Source organism: Dendropsophus ebraccatus, chromosome 7 (assembly GCF_027789765.1).
Source record: "Dendropsophus ebraccatus isolate aDenEbr1 chromosome 7, aDenEbr1.pat, whole genome shotgun sequence".
NCBI lineage: Eukaryota > Metazoa > Chordata > Amphibia > Anura > Hylidae > Dendropsophus > Dendropsophus ebraccatus.
Window position 1 is genome coordinate 146,328,795 of NC_091460.1, and position 12,370 is coordinate 146,341,164.

Here is a 12,370-nt window from a genome sequence, read left to right on the forward strand (position 1 = left end):
ATGGGAGCACAGGGGTATTAGTTCTGTATGGGAGCACAGGGGGGCATTATTTCTGTATGGGGCACAGGGGGTATTATTTCTGTATAGGAGCACAGTGGTATTATTTCTGTATGGGAGCACAGGGGTATTAGTTCTGTATGGGAGCACAGGGGTATTAGTTCTGTATGGGAGCACAGTGGTATTATTTCTGTATGGGAGCACAGGGGGCATTATTTCTGTATGGAGCACAGTGGTATTATTTCTGTATAGGAGCACAAAGGTATTATTTCTGTATGGGAGCACAGTGGTATTATTTCTCTATGGGAGCACAGGGAGTATTATTTCTGTATGGGGCACAGGGGGTATTATTACTGTATGGGGCACAGGGGGCATTAGTTCTGTATGGGAGCACAGGGGTATTAGTTCTGTATGGGAGCACGGGGGTATTATTTCTGTATGGGAGCACAGGGGGCATTATTTCTGTATGGGAGCACAGGGGGGCATTATTTCTGTATAGGAGCACAGTGGTATTATTTCTGTATGGGAGCACAGGGGTATTAGTTCTGTATGGGAGCACAGGGGGTATTATTTCTGTATGGAGCACAGTGGTATTATTTCTGTATGGGGCACAGGGGGGTATTATTTCTGTATGGGGCACAGGGGGTATTATTTCTGTATAGGAGCAGAGGGGTATTATTTCTGTATGGGGCACAGTGGTATTTCTGTATGGGAGCACAGGGGGTATTATTTCTGTATGAGACCACAGGGGGTATTATTTCTGTATGGGACCACAGGGGGTATTATTTCTGTATGGGAGCACAGGGGGTATTATTTCTGTATGGGGCACAGGGGGTATTATTTCTGTATGGGGCACAGGGGGTATTATTTCTGTATGGGGCACAGGTGGTATTATTTCTGTATGGGGCACAGGTGGTATTATTTCTGTATGGGAGCACAGGGGGTATTATTTCTGTATAGGAGCACAGGGGTATTATTTCTGTATGGGGCACAGTGGTATTTCTGTATGGGAGCACAGGGGGTATTATTTCTGTATGGGGCACCGGGGGTATTATTTCTGTATGGGGCACAGGGGGTATTATTTCTGTATAGGAGCATAGGGGGGCATTATTTCTGTATAGGAGCACAGTAGTATTATTTCTGTATGGGAACACAGGGGGTATTATTTATGTATGGGGCACAGGGGGTATTATTTCTGTATGGGAACACAGGGGGCATTATTTCTGTATGGGAGCACAGGGGGTAATATTTCTGTATGGGAACACAGGGGGTAATATTTCTGTATGGAGCACAGGGGGGCATTATTTCTCTATGGGAGCACAAGGGGTATTATTTCTGTATGGAAACACAGGGGGTATTATTTCTGTATGGAGCACAGGGGGGTATATATCTGTATGGGAGCACAGGGGGTATTATTTCTGTATAGGAGCACAGGGGTATTATTTCTGTATGGGAGCACAGGGGGTATTATTTCTGTATGGGGCACAGGGGGCATTAGTTCTGTATGGGAGCACAGGGGGTATTATTTCTGTATGGGAGCACAGTGGTATTATTTCTGTATGGGAGCACAGTGGTATTATTTCTGTATGGGAGCACAGGGGGTATTATTTCTGTATGGGGCACAGGGGGTATTATTTCTGTATGGGAGCACAGGGGGTATTATTTCTGTATGGGAGCACAGGGGGTATTATTTATGTATGGGGCACAGGGGGCATTAGTTCTGTATGGGAGCACAGGGGTATTAGTTCTGTATGGGAGCACAGGGGGTATTATTTCTGTATGGGAGCACAGGGGGCATTATTTCTGTATGGGAGCACAGGGGGCATTATTTCTGTATGGGAGCACAGGGGGGCATTATTTCTGTATGGGAGCACAGGGGGCATTATTTCTGTATGGGAGCACAGGGGGGAATTATTTCTGTATAGGAGTACAGGGGGAATTATTTCTCTATGGGAGCACAGGGGGTATTATTTCTCTATGGGAGCACAGTGGTATTATTTCTGTATAGGAGCACAGGGGGTATTATTTCTGTATGGGAGCACAGGGGGTATTATTTCTGTATGGGAGCACAGGGGGTATTATTTCTGTATGGGAGCACACGGGGTATTATTTCTGTATGGAGCACACAGGGTATTATTTCTGTATGGGGCACAGGGGGCATTAGTTCTGTATGGGAGCACAGGGGTATTAGTTCTGTATGGGAGCACAGGGGGGCATTATTTCTGTATGGGGCACAGGGGGTATTATTTCTGTATAGGAGCACAGTGGTATTATTTCTGTATGGGAGCACAGGGGTATTAGTTCTGTATGGGAGCACAGGGGTATTAGTTCTGTATGGGAGCACAGTGGTATTATTTCTGTATGGGAGCACAGGGGGCATTATTTCTGTATGGAGCACAGTGGTATTATTTCTGTATAGGAGCACAAAGGTATTATTTCTGTATGGGAGCACAGTGGTATTATTTCTCTATGGGAGCACAGGGGGTATTATTTCTGTATGGGGCACAGGGGGTATTATTTCTGTATGGGGCACAGGGGGTATTATTACTGTATGGGGCACAGGGGGCATTAGTTCTGTATGGGAGCACAGGGGTATTAGTTCTGTATGGGAGCACGGGGGTATTATTTCTGTATGGGAGCACAGGGGGCATTATTTCTGTATGGGAGCACAGGGGGGCATTATTTCTGTATAGGAGCACAGTGGTATTATTTCTGTATGGGAGCACAGGGGTATTAGTTCTGTATGGGAGCACAGGGGGTATTATTTCTGTATGGAGCACAGTGGTATTATTTCTGTATGGGGCACAGGGGGGTATTATTTCTGTATGGGGCACAGGGGGTATTATTTCTGTATAGGAGCAGAGGGGTATTATTTCTGTATGGGGCACAGTGGTATTTCTGTATGGGAGCACAGGGGGTATTATTTCTGTATGAGACCACAGGGGGTATTATTTCTGTATGGGACCACAGGGGGTATTATTTCTGTATGGGAGCACAGGGGGTATTATTTCTGTATGGGGCACAGGGGGTATTATTTCTGTATGGGGCACAGGGGGTATTATTTCTGTATGGGGCACAGGTGGTATTATTTCTGTATGGGGCACAGGTGGTATTATTTCTGTATGGGAGCACAGGGGGTATTATTTCTGTATAGGAGCACAGGGGTATTATTTCTGTATGGGGCACAGTGGTATTTCTGTATGGGAGCACAGGGGGTATTATTTCTGTATGGGGCACCGGGGGTATTATTTCTGTATGGGGCACAGGGGGTATTATTTCTGTATAGGAGCATAGGGGGGCATTATTTCTGTATAGGAGCACAGTAGTATTATTTCTGTATGGGAACACAGGGGGTATTATTTATGTATGGGGCACAGGGGGTATTATTTCTGTATGGGAACACAGGGGGCATTATTTCTGTATGGGAGCACAGGGGGTAATATTTCTGTATGGGAACACAGGGGGTAATATTTCTGTATGGAGCACAGGGGGGCATTATTTCTCTATGGGAGCACAAGGGATATTATTTCTGTATGGAAACACAGGGGGTATTATTTCTGTATGGAGCACAGGGGGGTATATATCTGTATGGGAGCACAGGGGGTATTATTTCTGTATAGGAGCACAGGGGTATTATTTCTGTATGGGAGCACAGGGGGTATTATTTCTGTATGGGGCACAGGGGGCATTAGTTCTGTATGGGAGCACAGGGGGTATTATTTCTGTATGGGAGCACAGTGGTATTATTTCTGTATGGGAGCACAGTGGTATTATTTCTGTATGGGAGCACAGGGGGTATTATTTCTGTATGGGGCACAGGGGATATTATTTCTGTATGGGAGCACAGGGGGTATTATTTCTGTATGGGAGCACAGGGGGTATTATTTATGTATGGGGCACAGGGGGCATTAGTTCTGTATGGGAGCACAGGGGTATTAGTTCTGTATGGGAGCACAGGGGGTATTATTTCTGTATGGGAGCACAGGGGGCATTATTTCTGTATGGGAGCACAGGGGGCATTATTTCTGTATGGGAGCACAGGGGGGCATTATTTCTGTATAGGAGCACAGTGGTATTATTTCTGTATGGGAGCACAGGGGTATTAGTTCTGTATGGGAGCACAGGGGGTATTATTTATGTATGGGGCACAGGGGGCATTAGTTCTGTATGGGAGCACAGGGGTATTAGTTCTGTATGGGAGCACAGGGGGTATTAGTTCTGTATGGGAGCACAGGGGGCATTATTTCTGTATGGGAGCACAGGGGGGAATTATTTCTGTATAGGAGCACAGGGGTATTATTTCTGTATGGGAGCACAGGGGTATTAGTTCTGTATGGGAGCACAGGGGGTATTATTTCTGTATGGAGCACAGTGGTATTATTTCTGTATGGGGCACAGGGGGTATTTCTGTTTAGGAGCACAGTGGTATTATTTCTGTATGGGAGCACAGGGGGTATTATTTCTGTATGGGGCACAGGGGGTATTATTTCTGTATAGGAGCACAGGGGTATTATTTCTGTATGGGGCACAGTGGTATTTCTGTATGGGAGCACAGGGGGTATTAATTCTGTATGGGACCACAGGGGGTATTATTTCTGTATGGGACCACAGGGGGTATTATTTCTGTATGGGGCACAGGGGGTATTATTTCTGTATGGGGCACAGGGGGTATTATTTCTGTATGGGGGTATTATTTCTGTATGGGAGCACAGGGGGTATTATTTCTGTATAGGAGCACAGTGGTATTATTTCTGTATGGGGCACAGTGGTATTTCTGTATGGGAGCACAGGGGGTATTATTTCTGTATGGGGCACAGGGGGTATTATTTCTGTATGGGGCACAGGGGGTATTATTTCTGTATGGGGCACAGGGGGTATTATTTCTGTATGGGGCACAGGGGGTATTATTTCTGTATGGGGCACAGGGGGTATTATTTCTGTATGGGGCACAGGGGGGCATTATTTCTGTATAGTAGCACAGTGGTATTATTTCTGTATGGGAACACAGGGGTTATTTTTTATGTATGGGGCACAGGGGGTATTATTTCTGTATGGGAACACAGGGGGCATTATTTCTGTATGGGAGCACAGGGGGTAATATTTCTGTATGGGAACACAGGGGGTATTATTTCTGTATGGAGCACAGGGGGGCATTATTTCTCTATGGGAGCACAGGGGGTATTATTTCTGTATGGAAACACAGGGGGTATTATTTCTGTATGGAAACACAGGGGGGTATATATCTGTATGGGAGCACAGTGGTATTATTTCTGTATGGGAACACAAGGGGGTATTATTTCTGTATGGGGCACACAGAGCATTATTTCTGTATGGAGGCACACGGAGCATTATTTCTGTATGGGGCAGAGGGGGGATTATTTCTGTGTTTTTCTAATAGACTGCTAAAAAAATTATAATAATAATAATAATAGTAAAAGCTGTACTTACCTCCCCCGCTGAGGTTCCGACAGTCCTTGCTGGTTTTCTTTTCCTTCATCCAAAAGAATTAAACAAGAATTTATTCTAGACCAAAAAGTTCATGAGAAGTGCTGATTATCTTTATTATTATTATACTTCGGACTATGGCGCTAACATCTCGCATCCCTCGTCTACCTGGGAAAATGTTTCCATTTTTGTTATCCACAGAATCTGAATAAAACACTTGATAAATCCCCCCGGAGAGTCGCGCGGCGTGGAGTGATATTGTACATGACGGCGCTGATAAATGTCGACAATCGACCATTATAAATAATGCAAGAAAAACCAAGGATGATAGTTAAAACATATTCAAATATTAATGATGCCGCACATCTAATTACTGTACAACGGGAATTCAGCGAACGCGTCGGCTTCTTATTCCGCTTCCCGCCTAACACTGCAGAAGATCCCGCCAGCAGCAGATACCTCGGGGAGAACAACCTGATTTACACATAATAGATTATAGATTACAGTAAGTATGTGAACCCCCATACATCTAACAATTTTACCAACTCTTCTTGGACCTTTCCATGCAGATTGCACTAATCCAGCATTGATGTTGGCACCGAGACCCGGCTCACGGTCAGCTTTCTAATTACATGGTTAGGCTCATACAAAGTGAACATTATTTCCGGACATCATTGTAAAATAACGACCATTGTTTGGCATAAAAGGTTGTTGTATGAAGCTAGCCTTATACAAAAAGGATGTCACATGTAACATATCCTTGTGTACGCCAAAGTGGTGTGAACAGAGCCTAATGCTTCTCCCAGCTCAGCGATGAATGCTGTTGTATCTGGCCGCCCTCTGTGAGCTTGATACGTCAGCAGCACAAGAATCTTCTTTATCCTGATAGTATTCTGCACTGTAGTTAGGTTAACCACATAGCCATTAAATCTGATGCAACATATAGTGTATGTCATAAATCCTCCGGACAGGAATATCCCATAATAACACAATAGAGATGATCTCTGCTGGTGTCTATAGGAAGGAATGGACGGCTGATGGGCAATGATTTTTAAGCAGGTTGAAACACCCTGATCAGCCTATTGTTGGGCAGTTGCTGGACCTATTACACTATTGGGTTATATTGGCCCGCTCGGTTGGGTAATGGGGACCGGTCATGTAAATGTCATTTTTCCCCACTCATCCCCCTTGGCCCCTCCCCCCTCCATAGGTTTTAATGGACTCGGTCTTCACTTTGCTCTTCTGTAATGAAGACGGCTTTGCCTGATAATGAACAGATAAGAAGTGAGGGGGGAGGTAGGAAAACAGTTCAGAAAGAGGCTTTTTTGCCTAATAAATCCTATTACAGAGTTTTACTTTTGATTTCTGCAAAAATAAATTAATAAATTAATAAAGCCAAGCTACCCCCATGCAGAACTGCACATACACTTCTTGCTGTCACTGAGTCCATGTGGGGGATTCTCGTCATATACAGGTAATACTATCAGGATTTCATGGATTCAGGAACTGCTGGATGGAAATGTTTATCTCGGACTGTAGAAGCCGTCCTTATACCCAGCGACATGATTGGGCGTCATTGCCTTCCAGTGACTGAATGTGATATGTGCAGAGGAAGTGGAGTCAGGCAGGAGGCCCCGATGAGTAATCTCCGCTCCTGATCTGCGTTCCTCCATCATTAAGAACATTCCTTAATCTAACATCCATGAAGTCGCTGTGATTACAGCCGGCAGCCCAGAAATCAGAGTCTCTTCTAATCTTACTGACTATACCCCAGCTCTGCCCAAGGTTCAGGTCACAACAGATTCAACAGGAAAGAGAAAAACGACCAAACTGCAGAATGTTCTAAGCCGCGTAACACTCAGGGGACGTCTGCCGACTGTGGTGCTGGCTCACCTATAAAAGACATTGATCTCTGCACGACACTGTCCCTTACAACATTAACATTTTAATAACTCGAGATTCCGCTCAGACATAACTTCTGATATGTTGCTGCCCATGGTGAAACTTACAATTTCTTCCATACTTGTTATTATCTATTCAGTCTCCTTCCCCCAGTTTTCAGATGCTGCTTTCTGCTGAAGACACAAAAATCTGTGTGTGAGCTTTTCTCTCTGTCTCTCCCTCCTCCCCCCTCCCTTCTGAGACAGCTGAAGTAAAGAAGTCCCTGGCAGGCTTTATCTGCAACATTGTAGCGTCTTTGTAATGCTGGGAGGGTTATTCTGAGGTCAAGCTGCTGATTATCCATCCCAGCATTACAGAGAATCTAAAATGTTGCAGATAAAGCCTGCCAGGAACTTGTTTACATCAGCCATCTCAGATGGGAGAGGGGGGGGGGGAGAGGGGGAGAGAAAAGCTCACACACAGATTTTTTTTTTGTGTCTTCAGCAGAAAGCAGTAGTCTCTGCTCATTCTGGACTAAGTAGCCAAGTGGGTGGTCCTGCCCTATGGTTGACAGCTCTCTAGATCTGTGGAACCTGCAGCCCTCTGGCTGTATCATGAATTCATATGCTGCCATGAAAGGTGTCCAGACATTACAGCAATTGTAGCTTTGCAACAGCTGAATGGCTGCAGCTTCCCTACCACTGCTTTACCTGCAGACTGATCCACAGACAGCTGTCAATCACTAGTAGTAGGACCGCCCACATGACTACTTAGCCCATTTTACCCCGACACTTTTCCTTTAACGCTGCATAAAGAATGAATCACTTTATATCACATTATATATGTCGCACTGGTTACAGTCCTGCTGGCGTCTCATCTGTAATCTGTCTAGGTGCAATGTCTGCAGGAGATTTGTCGAAATTAATATCTGTTCACTGTATACCTCCCTCCCCTCTGTAGTTGGCCTTGTATCCTCCTTCACCCATATTCCCCTACGGTGCATCTTTTTACCCATTCCCTGACCATAGCCCAAGATTATAGGAACACACAGATGTTGTATTGGATTGACAGGAGTGATGGACCAGTGCGACGCGGTGAAGTTATAACACGGTAAGTCGGTAAACGCTCTTCTATCAGCCATCACTGCCGTCCATACATCCATGCTTTGGGTAGTTTAGAACTATTAGATATGTGATATATAAATCCATAGAAGACGTTTGGGGTTGCATAGCCCCTGGTTGTGGATTATCAGGGATAATGTGTCCCGTCACATACAGACGGATGATTACAGTGCAGACCCCGATTTCATTTCCAAACATAATTAGTGGCGTCTGCTTCCACGGGGAGAGGAAATGGTTTAATTCTGGTAAGTGGAGCACTGATTGAGCCTGTGCAGGTCCCCAACCCCACATCTGTGGCCGTTCACAGAAGGTGCCTTCAGTATGAGTGCAGGTCCCCAACCCCACATCTGCGGCCGTTCACAGAAGGTGCCTTCAGTATGAGAGTGCAGGTCCCCTACCCCACATCTGCGGCCGTTCACAGAAGGTGCCTCCAGTATGAGTGCAGGTCCCCAACCCCACATCTGTGGCCGTTCACAGAAGGTGCCTCCAGTATGAGAGTGCAGGTCCCCTACCCCACATCTGCGGCCGTTCACAGAAGGTGCCTCCAGTATGAGTGCAGGTCCCCTACCCCACATCTGCGGCCGTTCACAGAAGGTGCCTCCTGTATGAGTGCAGGTTGTACTACCTGTAACCTAATAAGACCTGACATTATGCTACAAAGCTGCTGGATGCCGCTCACATTGTGCAAACTCTATATAACCAGATAATAAAACACTGTTATATTTTTGTCAAATATGGGTAGAAATCCTGATACTAAATCCCCGATGATACATGTCCCTATGATGTCAAACACTACACAAAAAAGTAGCAAGTGGGGGAACTTGCTAAAACTGGCTTTCAATTCACTTGGATTTCTATTCAGCTGGATTCAGAAAGTTGTGAAGATTTGTAATTTACTTCTACATAAAAATGTCCAGTCTTCCAGTACTTATCAGCTGCTGTATGTCCTGCAAGAAGTAGTGTGTTCTCTCCAGTCTGACACAGTGCTCTCTGCTGCCACCTCTGTCCATGTCAGGAACTGTCCAGAGCAGCAGCAAATCCCCATAGAAAACCTCTCCTGCTCTGGACAGTTCCTGACATTTACAGAGGTGGCAGCAGAGAGCACTGGTCTGCATAGCGCTACAGCCCTGTACTCTGACCCAGGAAGTCTCCCTCACCTTCCAAATCATAGCAGATCCACTTCAGGCTGGAGCTTGCATCAGGGGACAGGACTGTGGAGGTAATCTCTCCATAGCTGTAACCCCTCTCACCCCGGACAGAGAGTGCTGCTATACTGTGCCCACATATGTCCTGCTCAATTCTTCCTGCAGTCTCTGTCACCCCTTGTGTTTTCCATCCTCTCCATTCTTGCTATAATGTGCCTGCACTCACACTCAGCTATACACACTGCTGCTATGTGCCTGCACTCACACTCAGCTACACACATTGCAGATATAATCTGCCTGCACTCACACTCAGCTATACACATTGCAGCTTTACACACTGCTGTATAGAAAAGTTTCTGTCACTGTCCTCCTGCACAGCTCTGTGATTCTCACTTCCTGATTGTCTGCATTTGGGCAGCTTCACACATACTGTATCGCAGCGGGTTTAATCTAAATAACTGAACACAACATCAAATCAGCAGCGGATCCTGTACGTGTGAATGAACACTAAGAGTGATTCGGATTACAAGCGCCGTTCTGGAATAAATTATGCTCGTAATCCTAGGCACCACTGTATATGTATGTATGTGTATATGTGCATGTATGTGTGTTTGTGTGTGTGTGTATATGTATTTCTGTGTATGTATGTGATATATATATATGTGTGTGTGTGTGTGTATATATATGTATGTATGTGTGTGTATATATGTATTTCTGTGTATGTATGTAATATATATATGTGTGTGTGTGTGTGTGTGTGTGTATATATGTATGTATGTGTATATATGTATTTCTGTGTATGTGATATATATATATATATGTGTGTGTGTGTGTATATATGTATGTATGTGTGTGTATATATGTATTTCTGTGTATGTATGTGATATATATATATATATGTGTGTGTGTGTGTGTGTATATGTATGTATGTGTGTGTATATATGTATTTCTGTGTATGTGATATATATATATATATATATGTGTGTGTGTGTGTATATATGTATGTATGTGTGTGTATATATGTATTTCTGCGTATGTATGTGATATATATATATATATGTGTGTGTGTGTGTATATATGTATGTATGTGTGTGTATATATGTATTTCTGTGTATGTATGTGATATATATATATGTGTGTGTGTGTGTGTGTATATATGTATGTATGTGTGTGTATATATGTATTTCTGTGTATGTATGTGATATATATATATATATATATGTGTGTGTGTGTGTGTATATGTATGTATGTGTGTCTGACACTTGCACATTTCTTCCCCTAGTTCTGTGCACTTCTCTCTGGGGATCCCCGATGTTCTTGAATTGCATCGCCCCGGGTCATTTGTAGCAGCATTTCAATGAAGATAAACACCATCAGGAAGAAGAGCCGCAGTTTTGGGGCATTTTCTGCCCGGCCTTTGATTATGGTGAAAAAACAAATAACCTTGGACCTTCAAGTATATCCAGTTTCAGATGATGTTATTCTACATGGCGCAGGATTCCTGATTGCTGACAAAATACTCGCTATTCCTCGGCCCGGTATTAGTAAGGACAATGAACTGCAACCATATCACCCCAGACATGTATCCCGACAACCTGACACCCACAGGGTTGTATTGCATTTATATTCAGCTGTATGTACATGGACTGTGTGTGTTGCGGACTTAGTGCTGTGTATATATAATAAGGTAAAGATGCACAATCACAGATATACCACTTCCGTCTGTATATACTAATAATTAGAGGCTTTAATACCCAGTCCTCGTCCGACCCCGAGAGGGGACACTTTCTGAGTTTGTGGCTTACACAGGACCACTGTACAGGGTGTGTGTGTGTGTGTGTGTGTGTGTGTGTGTGTGTGTGTGTGTGTGTGTGTGTGTGTGTGTGTGTGTGTGTATGTATGTATATTATATATATATATATATATATATATACACACACACACACACACACACACAATTTGTATAATCCTATATATAATAGCTCTGCCTGATATAACACTAGACCGTGCATACAGCCCTAATTCCATAGTTTGCAATAGTACATGAAGCTACCTGTCCTAACCGGTGGTAAATGCAGTTCCAGCTTGTCCGTTACATTCAGATGATGTATTTAGAAAGTCTTCAGACCCTTTCACTATTTCCCTGTCCTTCCACTGAGAAATACCCCAAAGGATGATGCTGCCACCACCATGCTTCACTGTAGGCAGGGTATTAGGCAGGTGCTTCACTGTAGACAGGGTATTAGGTAGGTGTTTCACATTAGGCAGGGTATTAGGCAGGTGCTTCACATTAGGCAGGGTATTAGGCAGGTGCTTCACATTAGGCAGGGTATTAGGCAGGTGCTTCACATTAGGCAGGGTATTAGGCAGGTGCTTCACATTAGGCAGGGTATTAGGTAGAAGCTTCACTGTAGGCAGGGTATTAGGCAGGTGCTTCACTGTAGGCAGGGTATTAGGCAGGTGCTTCACTGTAGGCAGGGTATTAGGTAGGAGCTTCACTGTAGGCAGGGTATTAGGCAGGTGCTTCACTGTAGGCAGGGTATTAGGCAGGTGCTTCACTGTAGGCAGGGTATTAGGTAGGAGCTTCACTGTAGGCAGGGTATTAGGTAGGAGCTTCACATTAGGCAGGGTATTAGGCAGGTGCTTCACTGTAGGCAGGGTATTATGCAGGTGCTTCACTGTAGGCAGGGTATTAGGCAGGTGCTTCACTGTAGGCAGAGTATAAGGTAGGTGCTTCACTGTAGGCAGGGTATTAGGCAGGTGCTTCACTGTAGGCAGGGT